General features: G+C 39.0%; 1 long non-coding RNA gene across 1 annotated transcript; it reads right to left on the bottom strand.

Annotated features, from left to right (window-relative positions):
- Positions 1-832: 832 nt before the first annotated feature.
- LOC120294508 lies at positions 833-15992 on the bottom strand. Its single transcript, XR_005551760.1, has 3 exons — positions 15978-15992; positions 6494-6495; positions 833-889 (listed from the first exon to the last, which is right to left on the bottom strand). It is a non-coding gene; the product is annotated as an uncharacterized LOC120294508 (long non-coding RNA).
- Between the last annotated feature and the right edge of the window lie 7330 nt (positions 15993-23322).

Below are 23322 nucleotides of genomic sequence, written 5' to 3'. Positions count from 1 at the left end.
TCTCTTTTTGGTTGAGATGATAAACCAGTAGTCTTTCGAAAGAGGCTGAAATTTGCTGGTCTTTACTGGAACTTTTCTTCAGTTTTTTTATTTATTATTTTTTTTTATTATTTTTTTTTTATAACTTTGGGATTGATTGTCTAGCCCTGATCCTCACAGGTCGGTCGGAGTTTGCTAGACTTGACAAGTGATCTGCTGTGAGCTGATGATTGTCTGGAAATTGGATAAGCTCTATCGTCTCTCGAGGCAGTTATCGGTTTGAATGGAAATTTGTTCTACAATGCCATAATTTACCAATCAATGCAAAACCCAATTCTCATTCCTGCGAAGGTCATTGTTTTGGTTGATGTATGATCTGTGATGGTTCCTTTGTTGCAAGGTGCACGTGCCACAACAGATCACTATCCAACTGGATCTGCTTGAAGTGTCCCTCCCTTCCTAGAAATAGTCCCTCCCTCATGTCCTCATCCTTCAGGCTCATCGTGCATCTATTATTGTGCATGCATTCCTCACTGGGTTGACACCCTTTGCAAACTACCCTTCAAAGGAGACATCATTCCTGGAAAACGTTCCCTGACCCTTCTTTTGTTCTTTTTATTTCTTGATTGGTTTAAAATTGGTCTGATTTTGTTAACACTATGTTATTTCCTGAAGGTTACACCTGGCTGGGACTCTGCCATGTCAGGCATCGTTAGGTCTACGCTCCTCTGATCATTGATTGATTTATCAATTGATCTTTCCAAGTTCAATTGTATTATGAGCTCATTCCCTGGTATTCACTATTCCCGAATTGGCAGTGGCTTCTCTCTTCTTGAGCCACTATTTCTCTGAGGATGATGTCTGAGTGGACAATGAATATGATGCAATTGGTCAGTTGGCTACATAGAATCTTTGGGCTTTTGAAGGACTAATGATCGACTTTACACTGTTTGTGGTTGAGCTGATGATCTAGAAGTACAACAAATGATGGATTGAAATTTTGACAACCTTTCAGGCTTCTTTTACGGTTCAAAGTATTTCTGGATTTTGACAGCTGGTGATCTATTGCATTTTTTGAGAGGGCTAAGTTGATAATTGTTTCAAATTTAATGAGCTGCTTTTGGTTTTTAGGCAGTTATTGGTTTGAATGGAACTTGTCCTTTTACCACTGTTATTTTCTAGTTAACCCAAAGGATCAGACTTCACAGATCAGAGAGTTCAGTGGAGGCAATACTATACCTGGCCAAGTTTGATATGGGGTGTCTGGGATCAGGATGTTCTTTCTTATTGCATACGCATCGATCCTAATTTGTCTTCCCACTTCTGTTAACTTCTAGTTAAGTTGGAACGATCAGATGTTCTCTTTCTTCGCAGGTCAGAGTTTGGTGAGGCAATATTTACCTCGTCAGTTTTGGATATGGTTATCTGTGATCGGTAATGGTTCATTCTTGCTGTATAAGCATTAATTCATAGGACAAGTTCTTTCAGAGTTCTTTCTTATCTTGGAAGGCCGGCACATGTTCTAGCTTCGTTTCTTTCCCCATTCTTCTGTAGGACCCCTGATTGCACTTTCAGCTGTACCCTACAACTTGATGCTTCTAGCTCTCATTTTCCAGAGTTATTTTCTCTTCCCATTCGAAAATTTTAGTGGGTGAATAAAACTGAAAATTTTGAAGTTCCCTTGCCATTGATCAACAGCTCTCTGCTGCCTTTCACCAGCTTTAAGATAATGGTGAATTCAATTTGGTGAAGATGGTTGTGGAGACTGGGGTTTTATCCAACTCTGATCACAATCCACCATCAGTAAGTTGGTCAATGTAGCCAGACAAATTGCTTTATATGGATATGGTATCTTTTTGGTTTAATAGCTGTGGACTTTGATTTAGATGGAAAAGATGTACTAGTGTGGAGTCTTTTGAATTTTTCATAGTTATTCTAAGTATATTACTTGCCTTGTGGTTGGATAGCATTTGGTGCACTCCTTGCTGGTAATTTCCACTTGAAACAACTGGTTGGTCACAGATGGATGAGGTTCTTGCCTCGGGAATTGCTTCAGTCAGATATCAGTTTGTGGTCTCTTCTTTGTTATTCAGTTGTTATCGCCTTGATTTGCTTATAGTGTATATAAGTTTTCACCTGATGGAGATTCTTCATAAAACCTGTCTTTATGCGCCACAACAGATCACTATCCAGTAGCCAATCAGATCTGCATCTTATAAGTTCAAGGCCGGGTGTCTACTTCCTGAAATAGTCCCTCCTGTGTGTCCCTCATCCTTCAGTTTCATCTTGCGTTGTGTTCCCCTCTCAGTTGAGAGCCTCGGCAAAGTCCAGATGAGACATTGTTCCCAAAATGCGCTCTTGATCCTCTGCTTTTTTTCTTTTGATTGATTGTTAAATCGGTCTGATTCTGTTTATGCTATGTTATTTTCCGAAGGTTACACCTGGCCTTTCTGGGACTCTGCCATGTTGTGGGCATTTTTAGGTTTGCGCTCTTTCTGATCGTTGATTGATTCATCATTGATTAATGTTTTCCATTGTATTATGAGCTGATTCTGTAAATGCTAATTCCATTGAATTGGCAGTGGCTTCTTTCTTCTTGGAGCGATCATTTTTTCTGAGGATGTTGTCTGAGGACAGTGAATATGATGAATACAATGCAACTGGTCAGTTGGTTGCCTAGAATACAACATTTGGGCTTTCTAGAGGACTTGCACTGTTTGGTTGAGCTGATGATCTATAAAAGCCTTTTTCTTCAGGACAAACAGTGGACTGAAATTTTGACAACCTTCTAAGCTTGTTTTACAGTTTGAAAGCTTTACTGGATTTGACAGCTGGTGATCTGTTGCGTTTCTGTGGGCTTGAGTTGATAATCGGTTGAAATTGGATGAGCTCCTGGTTTCGGATTGTGGGCAGTTATTGGTTTGAATGAAACTTCTCTTTTACTTCTGTTTTTCTTAGTTAATCCTAAAGATCAGATCTAGTTCTCTTCCTTCGCAGATCAGAGTTTGGTCGGGCAATATTTCAAGTGGTCAAGTTCGATATGGAGTGTCTACAATGCAGCATCAATTTCTAATTTGTCGTGCACTTCTGTTATCTTCTAGTCAAGGTGGTTATCATCTGGTTGAGGTGGAACGATCAGATGTTCTCTTTCCTTTGCAGGTCATAGTTTGGTCGAGGCAATCACCTTGCCTCATTAATTTCGAGATGGAGTGTCTCCTTGATCTGTGATGGCTCTTTCTTGCTGCATAAGAATTTATTCATAGGACAAGCTCTTCTGTCGTAGTTCTTTCTTTCTGGAAAAGTCCACAGTGCTAGATTGTTTTTCTTCATTCTTATCTGTGTGCCACAATCACTAATTGGATCTCTGGGTTATTCATTGAGATATCATTAAGATGTATGCATCATGCACTTCTTCCCTATTGTGGAAATGGCTACTGGCATTACCTAGTTTGCTTTGCCTTCCTTTGTACACGATTTCTGTGTTTCTTTTGTACAGATCAAGAGGTCATTTGGTGTTCTTTCTGTGCAAGAGATTGTTTGAGTTTGATTCAGTCAATGACCATATATATGTCTAAAATTGTAGGGTTTCTTTGGTTATTGGAACTGTGAAGGCTTTTTGCTGACAGAATCGGTTTTATCAGGTTATACTAGGGAGTATCTTATTTTCAAATGATGTACTTCAAATAACTATCTGGATTAGCATTCTTAATCTTTCTTATTTTAAATCTATTTCTTAACGGATGATGATAGCTGATACCAGCTGTTCTTTGTTTCAAACCTACTACTCTTTGGGATTGGATTGGAAAATTTTTGATTTGTATGTCTTGGAGGAGTGGTGATGTATCATGCAGTTTTTTTTTCTCAAGTTCTGTTGTCTCTAAATCACATCTTTCAGGATGGGCGCTGGACTGAGATTTTGAAGATTTCTGGGCATTTTGTAGTTTTGATATAAGTTTGTCTTCAGTTGATTGTCTTCGAAGTGGGGGAGAGAGTTCTCTCTACAGGTTGAGTTTTAGGGTTTGAGAAGTGGTGATTTATTGTGTTCTTCTGTAGGGCTGAGTTGATGATTGTTTGAAATTGGACAAACAGCTGCTTTGTGGATTCTGGACAGTTATTAGTCTGAATGAAGTTTTTTTCCACTCTGTTTTTTTTCCATTTATTGTGAGATGATTAGGCCTACTCTCTTTCATTCAATTGCAAGCCTCTTCTGTTTCGTTGTGGGCTGTCTTTTAATCTGTAATGGTCCTTTCTACATTTCATTTTAACAAGCTCTTCTTTATTTGAGCTTCTCTTGCCTTTTATTTGTTTTTGGAAAATGAATAGTCATTCACTATCTTCCATTGTGGGATTGGTTATGAGTCTGAAATCTTGAGATCCTCAAAGAGCCGGCTTGTTTCTATCCTTGCAGTGCATGCTGCAATAACAAGTAGCTGGTAAATCATGGAGAGATATTGCAAGTGTAATTTATTCGTCTCGCCTTTTTATTTTGCGAATGCTAGCTTCACACAATCTATATGATTGATGTGTTTTCTTCGATACAGAATTTTTGTGTGGAACTTTTCATTTACCGGGTGATTTCTATGCTTTAAGTGGGTGTTGACAAGTGGTCATGGACATCCTTAGTGTTTATGCTCCTTTGATCATCGATTGATGGATTGATCAATCCTTCTGTTTTAGAGCTGTTTCTGGATTTACAATCTAGTGCATTGACTGTAGCTTCTTTTTCTCACAGAGCGATCTCTTTGATTGAGGTTGTCTCAGGAATGGGTACATATGATACATATGATGGTTGGTCAATTATTACATAGAATGACTGAGCTTTTCCCAAGTTCAATGAGCTATTCCACATCTATCTTTGGTTGGTGTATGGGCAGTCTCCTTGATCATCTTCAGGACTGGGTGAAGAACTGATATTTCGATGAACTCCTGCTGCGTAGGCACTTGGGTTTTTATTGAATCTTTCCTCAGTTGATTCCTTTGGAGTGGGAAATATGATAATTGTCTTTGTTCCTATTCATTTATAGGTTGGAGTTTGCCAGATTTTATAAGTGATGATCTATCGCCTTTTCTGTGCAGCTGAGTTGATGCATTGTGGAGTCCGGCCTTTTTCTGAAATTGGATAAGCTCCCCCTTGGATTTTGGTTCTCTTGATGTGCTCATTCTATATGTGTCTATGGATCAATCCCTAATCAATTGATATTTTGACCATGCTTTTATGATAGGTATGCAAGAACTACCTTGACTTATGCTTAGAGGGTTTGAAGTTCGACATAAGATCTCTTGATTGTCATCGGATGGCCTCTCTTTTTGGACATAGCTGCAAAGGAGAGTACTAAGTCTCCTTACTTTTATTAAGATATCTGTATGGTTTGCTTTAGGGCCAACATCTTCCACTGCTGTAATAATTTCTTCTGATACAGTGATTGTTGGGGACATTTAGAAATGAGGCTTTTTGTAGGTGAGATGGGTTGCTTTTAGTTTGTAGTGCCACCTTGAGGGCCTAATTCTGAATATTTTAGGTTCTCGTTGATCCATGGGACTATGAAGACTTTTCTGCTGGACCTAAGTTATACTTTGTTGCAAACTGTTAGCATCTCATTCTGAAAAGATGAACTGGTACTGTGCTGTTTTAATAACATACACCTTGAGGTTCCTTTCAACCAGTAGGTCTCTTTCTTCTCGTGTTTCATGATTGTCATAACTCATAAGTGATCAGGCCTCACATGGGGATGTTGACAGGACAGCCATGTAGACATAACTCCCTTGGCATTACTTGCACTCACTGGTTCTCTCCTTTCTGCTGATTCTCTTGTTTCTTATCCATCAAAGCTGTGTGTTGTGGCTGTACACTGTCAGCAGACATGGCCAGTCTGGCTGGGAGGAACAAACAACTGGTGCTTGGTTGGCATGTTTGTTGAATTTGTAGTTAATTTTAATGGGTGAAACTGAAGGGGCAGATGACAATGCTGCATAAGCTATGTTTTGAGGTTTTGACATACCTGGTGAGCATGGAGCTCTTCTGATATCTTATGATACCCTAATGTACAGCGGGTGAACTTCTACTTTTATATGATCTTAAATTTAATCAAGAACATATGCTGGTGAGGATGGAGCTCTTCCTGATATCTTATGATACCCTAATGTACAACGGGTGAACTTCTACTTCTTATATATGATCTAAATTTAATCAGCAACAGATGTTGAAGCTTTTTAGGGGTTATGAATTTATGGATGTCCAATTGCAGCGTGATCCTTTGCCATTGATGATCTTTCGATACCAGATTGATGGTTCTACTGTATCTCTTTCTCATCGGCTTTACAAGGGTTGTTCAAGTCATCTTCCTTGTAATTGGAGATACTAAATGTTCACCTTATGATCGGTTTCATTTGCTTTGGTATTTCGTTTGAGGCAAGAATTTTGAAGCATCTGACTTGGTCTATTTCCAGAACAATTTTGGTGAAGGCTCTGATTTTTACAGAAAGGTTTATCAAAGTTATTAAGGTTCAAGCCTACGCCTGATCACATTAACTAATTTTGCGGCTTCTAATGCTATATGGATTATTCAGTCGTCGACGGGTGCTTGTTCCAGTTAGAGCGATCCCAGCAAGGACCATGAGGATGCTAATTGATCAAAATTGTTAGAGAATTCTAGTTCTTGAGTTGGAGAAGGCAGGAGGTTATTATTTAATGCAATTATGTTTAGTTGAGATACTGAATTATTGTTTTCTTTGTGGATTGGGTGATGAGCAATGTGGATCTTCATAGGGATTGTCTGATTTTTGTATTCTCAAGGATTGAAGGAGATGTGACGGACATCTAGATCTCTTCCTGTTGTAGGTTGGAGTCCTTTCGCAACTCATGCTGTCCACCTGGTTTGTGTTGTAGGATATGGACCTATTTTAACTATTAGAGGAGTCGATTGACTTAGCAAGCTTTTGCTTTTTGCTTCTGCTGGGGTACTTTCGGTATAAATGGTTGATTTTGGGTGCCAGTTCAAGTTTCTTTCTTCTATGATGTCATGCTCTCTATCTTCGTCTGCGAACTTCACTGGATAAAATAACAATTACTACAATTGAGTCTTGTGTCCAAGTGGTAAGTCTAGTTGGGGCTTCTACTTTTGCTTCTCCTGGGGGTATTTTTCGTGTAAAGTACTGTTGAATGGCAGTATGACTTATCAGATTATTTTACCCAACTCTTGTGAGATATTTGCAGATATTCGCTAACATCATGGCCAGTTTATCCCTTAATACTTTCAATTTGTTTGGTACAGTCTCCAGAAGCTCTCTCTTCGGGATTCTCTCTATATTAAAGTTCAAGTTGATATAAATTTGCCTCACAAAATTAGTTTTATATTGCTTGTTGTGTTGAAATCGAAAGTTATTACTTGGTCACGAGCAGCTCGTATGATCCTTCTACATGGGTTCACCCCTCATCCTCTTCGAAACTCTTATTCTGTTATCTTCATTTCTGAAGATGTTGGCTCTAGTTGTACCTAATAAACTATATCTGCAAGGATGCTCGGAATATGCTCGTGTGTAAGAGTGGGTGGATGGTTTGGATGTTTTTTGCCAACTTTTATAAGGTCGCTCTTTGAATGAGATGGTGCACTCGGACATGTTGCTTTCGGGTAGGGTTCATGTGTTGTATGAGCTATGCCTGATGTTGAACTTGAGAGGAAAAGACTAACTGTTTTGAAGACCTCAAAGAAATTGAGCCTTCCAAAAGCATATATATGAGCTTGTATAATTCTGCTCGTATTTTGGACTTTTACCAACATATTTCTGTCTATCGGCAGTTGCTCATTTTTTAGAGCAAATTGTGCAACTATTATCGTAGTACAAGTAAGACAGTTGTGGTTGGCAGAAAATCAGCATGGCTTGTGCAGATAGCACCTGTTATCATTTTGGTTGGGGTGTGATGTGCTAACTTTTTTGTAAGTGATGTCCTGGGCCCATGCTCTGTATTTTATCGAGACTTCAAATTTTGACATTTTCCAAAACGAGGCGGTGATTTTCTTGTGACTAATTGTGGGTGTTCCTGGTCAAGTTTCTAATTGGAGATATTGAGTGTTTTGCCAACCAGTAATCATGGGCAATTATGGACTTAGGTAAAGTGGCAAGTCGAAGTTTGTTGGTCTTTTTATTATTTTAACCACAATTCATTTAAGAATAAAAAAATTATTCAAAGCAGCCAACCCCATGATTTCTAAAACCAGGGTGATGCTGCGACCATAGCAACCTCAGGAGGTCAAAGATGACCCGTAATCTCAAGCGAAGGTTGGAATTGGCAGCCCACCGCCTTTCCTTGACTAAAAATGTCAACAGATATATTATTTTCACGATTCACGACTCTGCTTCGATTTATTATTTTCACCGTCCCTTCCCAAGTCGGTGGATACTTTCTCTATAAAATAACCGTCCTTTCCCTCTCCTCATTATATTCTTCCAGTCTTGTCACGCGTTTCTGGTTCTGCTCGCGTTTCCCTCCTCTCGCCTTCTTCAGAGAGAGTAGCAATCTTTCTTCATCGACCATTCTTCCGTTTCTTGGTTGATTGTCTCTGGGTTTAAGCGTTTTGCTTGCAGAAGCCTCACCGTTGTGGGAGATTCTTGAGGGTTTGATTTGGCCTACGATGCTCAGTGGTTGGAATTATCTGTTTACGCTCAGTGATTGATCCACCCATCTGTCTTTGCGTTATTATCTGACCAGCTTATTTTTGGATCATACTCTTTCGTCTGAGGATGTCATCCCGGGAAGTGTTTGGTTTAGCTCTCCTTTGACCCTTTATCGATACATTGACGGATTGATCTTTCCCTCCAATTGTTTTACGAGCTGCTTCTGGGTTTGTTATTTCGTGAATTGGCAGTGGCTTCTTTTCCGGTCTTGTCTGAGGATGTCAAGGACAATGAATACTATGATGCATTGGTCAGTTTGTTTCATGAAAATCAGATGTTGGGGCTTTTTGAAGACTGATGATCCTTTTGCGATCTCTTTTTGGTTGAGATAATGAACTAGTAGTCTTGATTAGAATTTGTTCTTAGGTTTTCTTATCTTCGGGGTTGATTATCGTCTATAGTCGCTCAAGGTAGTTATTGGTTTGAGTGAAATTGGTTCTCCAGTGCTGTAATTTTTCTGATTGATGGGAAATCCAATGCTCATATCTTCAGAGGAGAGTGTTCAGTCGATCTATGATCTGTGATTGTCCTTGCGCCACAACAAATCGCTATCCGATCCAGATCCGCTTGTCGGTGTCTCCTTCCTAGAGGTAGTCTCATCATGCGTCTATGATTGTGCATGCATTCCCCACTCAGCTAACACCCTTTGGGCAGTACTCTTCAGAGGAGACACCGATCTAAAAAAAGAGTGTTCCTGACCTTTCTTCTTTTCTTTTTATTTTTTGATTGATCTTAAAATTGGTATGATTCTATTTTTTACGATATGTTATTTTTCCAAAGGTTAAGCCTGGCCTCTCTTGGACACTGCCGTGTTTTGGGCATCATTAGGGTTTGCGCTCTTTTGATCGCTGATTGATTCATCATTGATTGATCTTTCCAAGTTCAGTTGTATTATGAGATCATTCCAGTACTACTATTACCTGAATTGGTAGTGGTTTCTTTCTTATTGGAGCAATCTTTCTCTGTGGATGATGTCTGAGGACAATGAATACAATGCAACTGGTCAGTTGGTTACATAGAATACAACATTTGGCTTTTGGAGGACTAATGGTCTATCTTGCCTGTTTGTGATTGAGCTGATGATCTAGAAGTCTTTGTCTTCAGGACAAACAATGGATTGAAATTTTGACAACCTTCTAGTCTTCTTTTACTGTTGAAAGGTTTACTGGATTTTGACAGCTGGTGATCTTGCATTTCTGTGGGGCTGAGTTGATAATTGTTTGAAAGTGGATGAGCTCCTGCTTCTCGGATTTTGGCAGTCATTGGTTTGAATGGAACTTGTCCTTTACTTCTGTAATTTTTAGTGAATCCTAAAGATCAGATCTCGTTCTTCCCTTTGCAGATCAGAGATTGGTTGGGGCAATACTTTTACTTGGTCAAGTTCGATATGGGTGTCTATGATCAGTGATGTTCTTTCATGCTGCATAAGCATCAGTTCCTAATTTGTCCTCCACTTCTGTTTATCTTCTAGCTAGGTAGAATGATCAAATGTTCTCTTTCCTTTGCCGAGTTTGGTCTAGAGCAATACTTTACCTCATCAGTTTTCATATGCAATGTGTGCATAAGCATCAATTCATAGGACAAGCTCTCCCTTTCAGAGTTCTTTCTCATCTGGAAAGGTCCACACATGTCCTAGCTTGTTTCTCCATTCTTATCTATGTGCTACTATCACTAATTGGATCTCACGGAGACTATTTTGTTATATGTGAATGCTCTTTTACCTAGTTTGCTTCACCTTTTTTTACACGACTTCTGTGTTTTCTTTTTGGTACATAACAAGAGGTCATTTTTGTGTTCTTTCTGTGCAAGAGGTTGTTTGAGTTGGTTGGACTCAATGGCCACATAATTGTCTTAATTGTAGGTTTTCTTTGGTTATTGGGACTGTGAAATTGTCTTAATTGCATCTTATTTTGGTCAGATATTCATGATTCCTCTGCAGTCCTGATGTTGGGTTGGTGGACCAGGGTGCTGGGTGATGAACACGTGTTTCTTTTTTAAAATTTATTCTTTAATCATCTTTGGGTAGTGGCAAGAATCGAGATGCTAATCGTCTAGTTCTAATTGCATTAGGTCGAAGGTTTGCTGAATTTTGAGAAGTGCTGATCCATTGCCTTTTCTGCAAGGCTGGGAGGATGGTGTGGAAACAGGGTTTTGTTAGCTCTCATTTGATTCTGGACTAGGAGTACTGGGCGATGAACACTTATGTTTCTTTTTTAAAATTTATTTCTTTATTTAATCATCTTTGGGTAGTGGCAAGAATCTAGATGATAATCATCTATTTCTAAGTGCATTAGGTCAAAGGTTTGCCGAATTTGAGAAGTGCTGATCCATTGCCTTTTCTGGTAGGCTGAGAGAAGAATTGTGGAGACGGGTTTTGTTAGCTCTCATTTGGATTGTGGACAGTAAATGGTTCCAATATTATTCTTTAGTTCTTTTTCTTTTTTTCAAGCAAGAGGATCACCATCCAGTTCTCTCTCTTTTGTAGGAAATTGGTTAAAGCAAAAAGTGACTTCACCTCTAACTTCACTATGGTGCGTTATTTTGATCTAGGATGGTGCTTGTAGTTGTGTATTAGAAGAATGGTTTGATTGGACAAGATCCTTAATTATTTGGCATTTTACCCGGAAAGCTTGAGGTCCACATTAGTCTTGGCTTGCTTCTCTTCATTCTTATCTTATATGTGAAACTGCAATCACTAAATGGATTGTTTTTTGGAAAGCATGCAAATAGTTTATGCCTCATTGTGCCCTTATATTAGACTCTTGACAAATCTGAATTTGGTTGGCACTTATGACTTTCAATTTGTTAACTGATTTTGTAAGATGATAGTTGATACCAGTTGTTCTTTGGCAGATCCGAGCCTACTTTCTCTTCGGGTTTGGATGGAAACTTCGATTTGTATGTCTTATCTGTTTCTTTGATGGAACTATCCTGCATGTTATTTATCACAAACTTTTTCCTTTTCAACATACTTTGTTGCACATTCATTTGGAAAAATTCAAAGATGTTTCTTGCATATGCATTTGCTTGGACTTGGCGTGTATGTCTGCTTGAATTTTTGTGTGAATAGATGTTAAATCTGGTTTATTTGAACAATTTTGCGCAGGTTTCTTTTTTGTGTTTATATTTGATGAGACTGATGGTGTCTGGACTGTAATTCCTATGCTGAGATGTTAATTTGGTGTAACCTATTGTCCCTTTTTCTCTACGTTATATGAACTTGCAGGATAGGTTTATTCCAAAAATGGTTGTTTTTCAGTTTTTTGCAGTAACATTTACCTTTTGCCAAAAATTTTACCAAATGTATAGTATGTGATGTTTTCACTTATAAAACGATGTTGTGGGATGGTTTATTTTATAGATTGATCTTTCTATTAAATTGTTTATCAAGATGATTATGGATTTCGGTGGACTGGCAGTCCCATCTTTCCCTCTTGGAGTGATCTCTTCATCTGGGCATGTCGACTAAGGATGATAAATGGCTAGAAGCTGGTCAGTTTACATAGAATAAGGTGCTTGGACTTCTTGGAGGAGTGGTGATCTATTATGCAGTCTTAAGTTTGCTTGAGTTCTGAAGTAGTCTCTGATCACATCTGAAGGACAGGCAATGGACTGAAATTTTGAAGATTTCTAGGCATTTTGAAGTTTTGATTTAAGTTTGTCTTCAGTTGATAGGACAGCTGTCTAGACATGACTTGCCTTGGCATTGCTTGCCCTCTGACCGGTTCTCTCATTTCTGCTGATTCTCTTATTTTTGCATTCACTACAAAGCCGTGTTGTTACATGTATGCTGTCCACAGACATGGCTGGTCAGGCTGGGAGGATCAGACTAGGTGCTTGGTTTGGCATGTCTGTCAAATGTTATAGTTATTTCTAGATTGGTGAAACTGAAGCGACAGATGATGATCCCTCAGCGGTAAGCTTTGGTTTACATATCTGGTGAGCATGGACTTCAGTCTATATGATACCCTACTGTGCAACAGGCAAACTTCTACTTTGCAATATAATCTAATTTAATCAAAGCATGGCTGTTGAAGCTCTATGAATTTATAGATCTCCAATTGCAGTGTGATCCTTTGCTAATGATGATCTGTCCTCCAGATATTCTAATTCATGGTTCTATCACTGTATCTCTTTCTCATCGACTCTAGAAGGGTTGTTTGGAGTCATCTTCCTTCTAGTTGGAGATATTAAACGGTGCCTTATGATCGGTTTCATTTGCTTTGGTATTTGCTTTGAAGGCATGAATTTTGAAGGATCTGGCTGGGTCTTTCCAGAAAAATGTTGGCAAAGGCTCTGAATACAGAAAGGTTAACCCTTATTAAGGTTCAAGTCTCCTTCTGATTATATCAATAATTTTGTGCTTCTATGCAATACTTGTTTATTCAGTCATCAACAGGTGCTTGTCCCAGTTTAGAGTGATTTCACTAAGGACGGTGTGAGAATGCTAATTGATCAGAGCTGTTAGAGAATCCAAGTTCTTGAGTTGGGGAAGGCAGGAGGTTATTATCTAATGCAATGTTTAGTTAAGCTACTGACTACTTGTTTTTCTTAGTGGATTGGGGTGATGGACGATGTCTGGATCTTTCTATAGGGATTGTCTGTAGCTGCATGAATTCTGCTAAGATCTGGTTTTATGATATTTTTATTCGAGGATGCGATGAATGTCCAGTTCTCTTCCTGTTGTAGGTTGGAGTCTTTTTGTTGCAAATTACGCTGAATTTGACCTGGTTTGTGCTGCAGTATCAACCCATTTTAACTAACTTTTGGGGAATGGGATTTTGACTTTGGCAAGCTTTTACTTTTGCTTCTCATGGGGTATTGTTGGTGTAGATGGTTTGTTTTGGGTGCTGGTTCAAGTCTCTCTCTTCGATGATGCCGTGTTCTCATCTTGGATTGTGAACTTCACTGGATAAATCTGAATTACTACAATTTGAGTCTTGTGTCCAGGCTAAGTCCAGTTGTTGCTTAGCTCAGTCATAAGGGGACTTTGCTTCTTCTGGATGTATTTTGGTATAAATGGTTTATTTTGGGTAGCAGTTCAATTCTTTCTCTTGATGATGTCATGCTCTCATCTTTTTTTTTCTGTGATTCACTGGATAAAACTACAGCTGAGCCCTATTTCAACGCTAAGCCTTTGCTTGGTCATTTGATGGGCACACATTGATGGCAATGTTTGACTTATTGGATACTTCTGTCTTATTCTTGTGAGATGGGAGACTGATTGCAGATATTCTAAAATCACGACAGATTATCCGTTTCTACTTTCAATTGATTTGGTGCATTCCACCATAAAAGCTGTCTCTGGATTCTCTTTTTGAATATCCAGTTGATGTGAATTTGCCTGGCAAATTACTCTTATACTGCTTGTGTGTTGGAATCAGGAGTTACTGGGCCAGGAGCTCGCTTGATCCCTCTAGCACCGATTAACCTCATTCTCTTTGAAACTAATGTTCTAATATCATCATTTTTCTGAGGAAGCTGGCTCTAGTTTGTTAAACCAAAGACATGCCTTGACCATGTCAATTCAGGACATGTGGTCAAAGATGACTCTAACGGGCATCCCCTCAGCATGCGTCTCAAGTAGACGGTCAATTAGCAGCCCACCATGGCAATTCAGGACATGTGGTCAAAGATGACTCATCACGGGTGTCCCTCAGCATGCATCTCAGTGTCGGTCAGAATTAGCAGCCCACCTACCTGTCCAATCATGACTCTCCTTGGGATTTATTATTATCAACAGTCAATCCAAAGTTGGTGGATCTTTTCCTATAAATAACCGTCCTTTCCCCTCTTGTCCTCATTATATCTCTTTCACGCATTTCTGGTTCTGCTTTTCTGCTCATGTTCCCCTCTTCTCTCTCTCCCATGGCCTCTGCAAAAGTGCAAACATCATCAACATGGAGAAGTAGCAATCCCGATTAAGCGCTCTTTGTGGACCATCCCTTCTCCTTCTGTTTCTGTTTCTTGATTGATTGTTGATGGCATCGATTGCTTTTTCGGTCTGATTTTTGTGAAGCATCTGGTTGCAGACCCCCTGTTGCGGAGACTCTGGAGGGTTTCGCTTGGCCTACCCTATGCCTATGGTTATCAAAATTAATTCGGTTCACCTCATCCTTAATCAATCTTTCTGTCACCGTAGCAGCTTCTGGATTTTTGTTAGTTGGTAAATTGGCATTTGCTTCTTTCCTCTTGGATCATCTCTTTTTCTAAGGATGTCGTTGTAGAACTGGGAAGTGTTCAGCTCCTCCTCTGATCTTTATTGATCCATTGACTGATAGATCTATCCGTTTAATCATTTTACGAGCTGCTTCTTTCCTTGGAGTGAAACAGTTTGTCTGAGGATGTCAAGGACAATGAATACAGGAACACCAGTCTTGTTTCGTGAAACTAGGTGTTTGGGCTTTTGGAGGACTGATGCATACTTTTTGCGGTCTTTTTTTCTGGTTGAGACAATGACCTAGTAGTCTTTCATCACACCTTAGTGCTGGCGATAGACTGATGAAATTTACTGTTTTGATGGGAATTTGTTCTTCAGCATTTTTTATCTTGGGGAGTTGATTATCGTCTAGTCCTGATTCTCTCACAGGTTGGAGTTTTGCTAGACTTGACAAGTGGTCTTCTGCTGCGAGCTGATAATTATCTGAAATTGGATAAGCCTCCTATTGTCTCTTGAGGCAGTTGCTCCGGTTTGAATGAAATTTGTTCTCCAGTCTCATAATTTTCCAATTGATGAAAACCGACTCTCATTCCTTTGGAGGTCAGTGTTTGGCCAATGCATGATCTGTGATGGTTCTTTCTTTTGCAAGGTGAACGCGCATACAACAGATCACTATCCAATCTAAATCGCTTTGTCATATTTTTATTGAAGGTTGAAAGCAGGTGTCTCCTTCCTAGAAATAGTCCCTCCCTTGGGTCCTCGTCCTTCAGTCTTATCAGCATCTATGATTGTGCATGCATTCCTCACTCAGCTGACCCCTTTGCGAAGTACTCTTCAGAGGAGACATCGTTCCCAAAAGCGCACTTGATCCTTCTTCTTTTCTTTTTGTCTCTTCATTGATTGTTAAATCGGTCTGATTCTGTTTATGCCATGTTTTTTTCCCAAAGGTCAAGCCTCTCCTCCGGGACTCTGCCATGTTGTGGGGGCATCGTTAGGGTTTTGCGCTCCTCTGGTCATTGATTGATTCCTCATTGATTGAACTAAGTTCCAATTGTATAATGAGCTGTTTCACACTTAACTATTCGTGAATTGGCATGGTTTCTTTCTTCTTGGAGCAATTTCTCTGAGGATGATGTGCAACTGGTCAGTTGGTCACATAGAATACGACATTTGGGCTTTTCGGAGGACGAATGATCTATTCTTGCACTGTTTGGTTGAGCTGATGATCTAGAAGCCTGTCTTTAGGACAAGCGATGGACAGAAATTTTGACAACCTTCTAGGCTTCTTTTACAGGTTGAAAGTCTGTCGCGTTTTCTTTGGGGCTGAGTTGCTAATTGTTTGAAAGTAGATGAGCTCATGCTTCTTGGATTTTAGGCATCATTGGTTTTGAATGGAACTTATCCTTTACTTATTTTATTTTCTAGTTAATTTGAAAGATCAGATCTATTTCTCTTACCTTTGCAGATCAGAGTTTGTTGAGGCAATACTTTACCTGGCCAAGTTCGATATGGAGTGTCTGGGATCAGTGATGTTCTTTTTTTTTTTTTTTGGGGTAAGAGTAAGCAATATATATATATTAATAGGGGTCAAACTGTACAAACAACACGGCTCCAAAAACTTACACTCAAAATGAACACACTCATTAAGAGTGGAAGGAAGCCGTGGAAAAGCAACAAAAACGACCAACAGAAGCCAACAGCAACGCATCAATTCTAATCTGTTTTCTGCTTCCTTATCTGCTAGTCAAGGGGAACGATCAGATGTTCTCTTTCCTTCTCAGGTTAGAGTTCGGTCTGAGGCATACTTTACCTCGTCAATTTCAATATGGAGTGTCTGTGATCAGTAATGGTTCGTTCTTGCTGCATAAGTATCAATTCCTTGGACAAGCAGAGTTCTTTCTTATCTGGAAAGGTCCACACAAGTTCTAGCTTGTTTCTCTTTATTCTTATCTGTGTGCTACAATCGCTAAATGGATCTCTCTGGTAAATCGCAGAGATAACATATGTGAGTCATACGTGCTCTTTTCTATCCCGGAACTGGCTCCAGGCATTACCTAGTTTATTTGACCTTTCTTCTTACATGACTTTTTATGTTTTCTTTTTGGTACAGAACAAGAGCTGATTTCTTGTGTTCTTTGGTGCCAGAGGTTGTTTGAGCTGGTTGACTCTGTTAATGGCCATATAAATGTGTGTAGGTTTTCTTTTGCTATTGGGACTGTGAAGGGTTATTGCTGACAGAATTGGTTTTAATTCGCATACTGGTGGTGTCTTATTTGGAATGATGTAATTTTAGACATCTATTACGACCGCATTATTAATCTATCTTATCCTTTTCATTTCTCAGAACAGTTGATGAGCCGATTACTTTCTGGATCTAGTTTCTGAAACATCTGGCTTGTTGCAGAAGCTGATTTCTTCTCTTGTTCGCGCTTGCCTGGGGTTTGGCCATGGTCATGAACATCATTAGGTTTATTGTTGTCCTTTGACAATTAATTAATTGATTGATTGGTCGTTCTATTTAGTTGTTTTATGAGCAGATTCTGGATCCATTATTTAGTGGATTGGAAGTACCTTCTTCTCTGATGGACCAATCTCTACTTCTGAGGATGTCATGTAAGGAGCAGTAAATATGATGAGTTTGGTCGATTATTGCATACATTAAAGTGTTAAAGCTTTTTGGGACTGACAATTTCTTTGCAGTATAATGTTGGGTTGGTGGACTATAGGAGTACGGGGTGAACACTTATGTTTCTTTTTTAAATTCATTCTTTCGTTGATTATTTTTTAGTAGTGGCAAGAATTGAGATAATTGTCTAGTTCTAATTGCTTTAGGTTGACTTCTATGCTTTAGGTGGCCGTTGAGGAGACTGCTCATTGACATTGTTAGTGCTTACGCTCCTTCTTTGATCTTTGAGCGATGGATTGATCCATCCTTCTATTGTTTTACAAGCTGCTTCTAGTTTATAATCTAGTGTATTGGTTGTACCTTCTTTTCTTGAACGATCTCGTTGATCGGGGAGGATGTCTAAGACATGGTGCGTATGATGACGATGGTCAATTATTACATAGAATAACTGAGCTTTTCTTGAGTTCAACGATCTATTTACATCTATCTTTGGTTGGTTGGTGGATTGGCAGTGTCCTTGATCATCTTCCGGACTGGTGAAGAACTGAAATTTCGATGAACTCCTGCTACGTAAGCTCTCACTTCTTTGATTTTGGTTCTTTTGATGTCCTCACTGTCAATGTGTATATGGATCAACCTTAATCAATTGATATGTTGGCCGTGCTTTTATGATAGGGTGCAAGAACTAGCTTGACTGTGCTTTGAGGGTTTTTGGTTCGACTTGATATCTCTGGTCGTCATTGGATGGCCTCTCTGTTGGACGTACTTGAAAGAAGAGAGTACTAAATCTCCTTAGTTGCAATAAGATATCTGTGTGGGTTTTTGCTTAGCCTATAATTTTCCACAAACAATACTTTCTTCTGTTACTGTAATCCTCTTAACAGGGACATTTCACAAATGAGGTGATTTGTAGGTGATGTGTTGATTTTTAGTTTGTAGTGTTACCTTGAGGCCTAATTTCTGTATATTTTAGGTTCTTGTTGATCCTTAGGACTATGAAGAATTTTCTGCCAGGAACTAAGATATACTTCATTGGAAACTGTAGCATCTCATTCTGAAAAGATGAACTGGTACTTTTGCCTTTTAGCTTCCTAATAACGTACACCGTGGGGGTTTCTTTCATCACTAGAAGGTCTCTTTCTTCTGGTTGGCATATGTGATCAGGCCTCACATGGGGATGATGACAGGACAGCCATCTAGACATAACTTCCCTCAGCATTGCTTCTTTACCTTTCTTCTCCTTTCTGCTGATTCTCTTGTTTTTTGTCCATCACAAAGCTGTGTTGTTACGTGTGTACTGTCAGCGGCGATATGGCTGATCAGGCTGGGAGGATCAGACACTAGCTGCTTGGTTGGCATGTTTGTCAAATTTTGCACTTTTTTTTAGATTGGTGAAACTGAAGGGGCATACAACAATCCTGCAGTGAATGAGGCTCTGATTTGAGGTTTTAGCATTTCTGGTGAGCACAGAGTTCAGTCTACTTCCCCTTCTAGTTACTTATGATACCTAATGGACGGTGGGAACGTCTACTTTGTATGTGTAATCTAATCTAAGCATCAAGCATAGCTGTTGAAGTTCTTTAGGTCTATGAATTTATAGATCTCCAATTGCATCATGATCCTTTACCAATGGTGATCTGTCATCCAGATTAATTCATGGTTCTAGTGACTCTTTCTCAGTGGCTCTGCAAGGATTGTTGGAGCCATCTTCCTCTTAATTGGAAATATCAAACTTTTGCCTTATGATCAGTTTCATTTGCTTTGGTATTTGCTTTGAAGGCATGAGTTTTGAAGCATCTAGCTGGGTCTATTTCAGAACAATGCTGGTGAAGGCTTTGCACTTTATACAGAAAGGTTTATCAACGCTATTCAGTTTTGGTCTCCCTCTGATCATATCGCTAATCTAGTGGCTTCCATGCTATACGGGGATTTTTTCAGTTGTCAGCGGGTGCTTGTTCCAGTTTTTAGAGATCTCACTATGGACCCTGTGAGGATGCTAATTGATCCAAGCTGTTAGAGAATCCAAGTTCTTGAGCTGGGGAAGGCAGGAGGTTATTATCTAACGCAATTATGTTTAGTTGAGCTACTGAATTGTTGTTTTTCGTTGTGGATCAGGTGATGAGTTATGTCTGGATCTTTCTATCGGGATTATTTGTAGCGGCATGAACTCTGCAAAGATCTGGTTTATGATATTTTCATTTCACAGATTGGGAGATGCGATGGACATCTAGTTCTCTTCCTGTTGTAGGTTGGAGTCCTTTTTTTGGCAGATTATGCTGAATTTGCCTGGTTTTGTGTTGGAAGTGTATTGACCCGTTTTAACTAACTTATAGTGAAATGACTTGACTTAGCAAGCTTTTACTTTTTGCTTCTTCTGGGGATATTTTTGGTATAAATGGTTTATTTTGGGGGCCAGTTCAAGTTTCTGTCTTCGATGTCTTGCTCATCTTTGTCTTTGAATGTGACTGGAGTAAAACTACAATTACTACTATTGAGTCTTGTGTCCAAGGCTAAGTCTACTTGTTGTGTAGCTTGTTGGGGCCTTTACTTTTGCTTCTTCTGGAGGTATTTAGGTATTATTGGTTTGTTTTGGGTGCCGGTTTATGCCTTTCTCTTCGATGATGTCATGCTCTCATCTTTTATGTCCAACTTCACTGGATAAAAGTACACTAATCCTGTTTCAAGGCTAAGTCTAGTTGTTTCTTTGCTTGGTCATTTGGTGGCACACATTGATGGCTACTTGACTAATGGAGAAAGTGACTGAGTCCTGACTGTTTGTTGCATTTCTTATCAAATGCTTCTGCCTTATACTTGTGAGATGGGAAACTGATTGCTGATATTCACTAACATCATGGCAGATTATCCCTTTCTTCTTTCAAGTTTGGTGCAGTCCATAGAAGCTCTCTCCTCGGGATGCTCTCTTTATATTGAATCTCCCAGTTGAACAAATTAGTTTCATAATGCTTTGTGTTGAAATCAAAGAGTTACTTGGTCACGAGTTCACTTGATCCCTCTATATGGATTCATGCCTCATTCTCTTCAAACTCGTATTCTATCACCATCGTTTTCTGCAGAAGCTGGCTTTAGTTTTGTACCTGGAAAACTATATCCGCAAAGATGCTTGGAATTTGCTCGTGGGGGTGCATGGGTGGATGGTTTGGTTGTTTTTGCCATCTTTAGTGCTCGCACTTTGAATGAGATGGTGCACTGGACATGCTGCTTTGTGAGCCAAGAAAATTGACTGTTTGAAGACCTCCCAAAGAATTGCGCCTTCCTGCAGGATGTATGGAGCTTGTAAAACTCTGCTCATATTTTTGACATATTTCTGTCTATGTCAGTTGCTCACTTTGTTGAGCAAATTGTGCAACTTTGTATCTTCTCACAAGTAAGACGTTAAATTGGTTGACAAAAAATCAAGCATAATTGTGCAGAGAGCACTTGTTATGTTTTGGTCTGGGCGTGATGTGCTAACTCTTGGAAGTGATGTCCTTGGCTAATAATCTGTATTTTATGGACTTCAAATTCTTGAGATTTGCCAAATGAGAGGTGGTGATTTTCTTTTGACTAGTCTTGATTTTTCGTTTTGTGGCATCTAAATGTGGGGTTCCACGGTCAAGTTTCCTAATTGGAGATATTTTTAGTGTTTGCTAACTAGTAATCATGGGCATTATGGAATTGGCATCTCTTCCTCTCTCTTTTGGAAGTTTGCTTACAAACTATCGGGCTGACATGGGCACTTCGCCAATTAAATGTCTCTGCACTTTTTTCTGATATGAATGTTTTGTAATGGCAATTGGAGCCTTACAAAAGTGAGGATTCCCGTGGCTGCTGGGATGTTTCCTAGCAGATTTGAGGTCTCATCTTTTTTACCCTGGATAGCATCGTAGCTCCTCAGTGCAGTATTCCAGTTGAAGTGTTGGGAATAGTCTTATTATCAGAAGAAACAAACTGATTTCATCATTTGTTGATGCCAATGTCTGTTGCACGTGCATTCTCAATTTCAGCTGGTTGATCTTTTTGATTCAGTCAGGCACAGAAATTGACCATACCAGCACTGGTCGGTTTATTTTTCTTCCTTGAGTAAAACAACTTTGATATTACAGCTAAGCTATGCTGCCATTCACATCGACTCACTCTAGCACTAATCTATGATAGCTATCATAAATTTGGAAAGTCTATAAAATTGAGCTTTATGATAAGCCACTGCAAAGCTCCCATTTCAGTGCCTCCTACAGAACATTAATTAATTTGTTGAGAAGTAATTCAACCGTTAGTTTATATTAATTTATAAATTTGCTCCCTATATATTTTTGAATAATTTCTAGTTACTAAGTTCTTCTGTTGAAAATTTAATTGTTGTACACATAATCATTCTCAATTTTATGATTAGCCTCTCATACTGTATTCAGAAATGGATGAAGAAATTCAATCATTTCTTTATATAATGCAAAAAGATTAGATGATTCCGCTTTGTTGGTAAAACTAAGTTGTCCTAATGATATTCTGTCCAATTCTAGCTCTTTCTTTGCCATAGAAACCAGGAAAGAGGATCCTTGTGCTCTACTAGGAGAAGGAAATCCTCATAAAGATGTTTTTCCTTTGCCAGATTAAATGTAGTTACCTTTTTCCCCTCTCCAAGTTGATGAAGAGGAATGCCACTGCAAGCATTTTGCATATAGATCAATTTCCTTTCACTTTTCCCTTACATTGGTGGTTATGATTTGTCGGTTTGTGAGGGTGGGTGGCTTATTATTTATTAGCATGAGTACCTCAGTAAATTTTAAACCACATTGGCATTTGGTATATTTTTTATTACCAGGTCTTTTATTCGGTTTCCATGCTTTCTTTTGCCATTAAATCTTTCAGTAGGTTTTTCAGTTGAGATAATGGATTCTTCTGATTTTCCATAGTGGGAACTCTTATCTTGAGAACTTTGCTTTCGATTCTTATATTTACTACTTCCTATTGCTTTTAGTTAAAATTTTGCATATTGTTTCTTCAGGCATTTTCATTATAAGTAGTCATTATTCCTTCTTCTGATTTTCCATCAGTGGGAACTCTTATCTTGAGAACTTTGCTTTCGATTCTTATATTTACTACTTCCTATTGCTTTTTGTTAATATTTTGCATATTGTTTCTTCAGGCATTTTCATTATCGAGTAGTCATTATTCCTCTGCCAAAACATTTTCTATGAGAATGGATGTCTGCTTGGTGGATGCCACACTGTCCATGTAAGGTTGTTAAGACTACAGCTTTTGGTGCATGCTGTCCAACAACTTTTCTACAATGAAGGTGGATTTGTTGCCATTTCTTTCATGCAGAAGCCATCTTTGATTTCTCTAACAAGAGAATAGGTTATCCATTTCTGCTGAAACTCTTATCTCGATAGTTGTTCATTCTGAAAATTGGGTGGCTACTCTTTTTGATGAATTTGAAGAGAAGTGGGCTGTGGGTCGTGTCTTGTATCTCAATAGTATCTAATAGTGTTCATTTTGGCCTGTTAATATGCACTATCTGTGTTCTTTCTGTTGGTACAGAAATTAGAGTGGCAACTGGACATATTATGCTGGCATGGATTTCTGAATCAGTCAGGTCTTAAGGATGCTTATTAGTGACTGCCCTTCTCTGTGCTCCATTTTTTATTGTGCTCTTTTTTTATTTTTACCTTCGAAAATTGGATTGACCTATACATTTTCAGGGGTAGAACCTGCTTTGGCATCAGGTGGGTTCACCTTCATCTTGGGTGGACTGGTTGTATCATCTTCTGACAGTTTGCTGTTGGTGGATTAGAGAGCTATTTGATTGGGTTGTTAGATGTTTGTCAGAGTCTCTTTGTCTTGTTGGATGTTCTTTGAGTAGGACTCTGAAGTTGATTGGAGTTGC

The sequence above is a fragment of the Eucalyptus grandis genome, chromosome 1 (genome assembly GCF_016545825.1).
Source record: "Eucalyptus grandis isolate ANBG69807.140 chromosome 1, ASM1654582v1, whole genome shotgun sequence".
In the NCBI taxonomy this organism is placed as follows: domain Eukaryota; kingdom Viridiplantae; phylum Streptophyta; class Magnoliopsida; order Myrtales; family Myrtaceae; genus Eucalyptus; species Eucalyptus grandis.
Note: the sequence above shows the minus strand (reverse complement) of the source record. Positions and strands in the feature narration are given on the sequence as shown.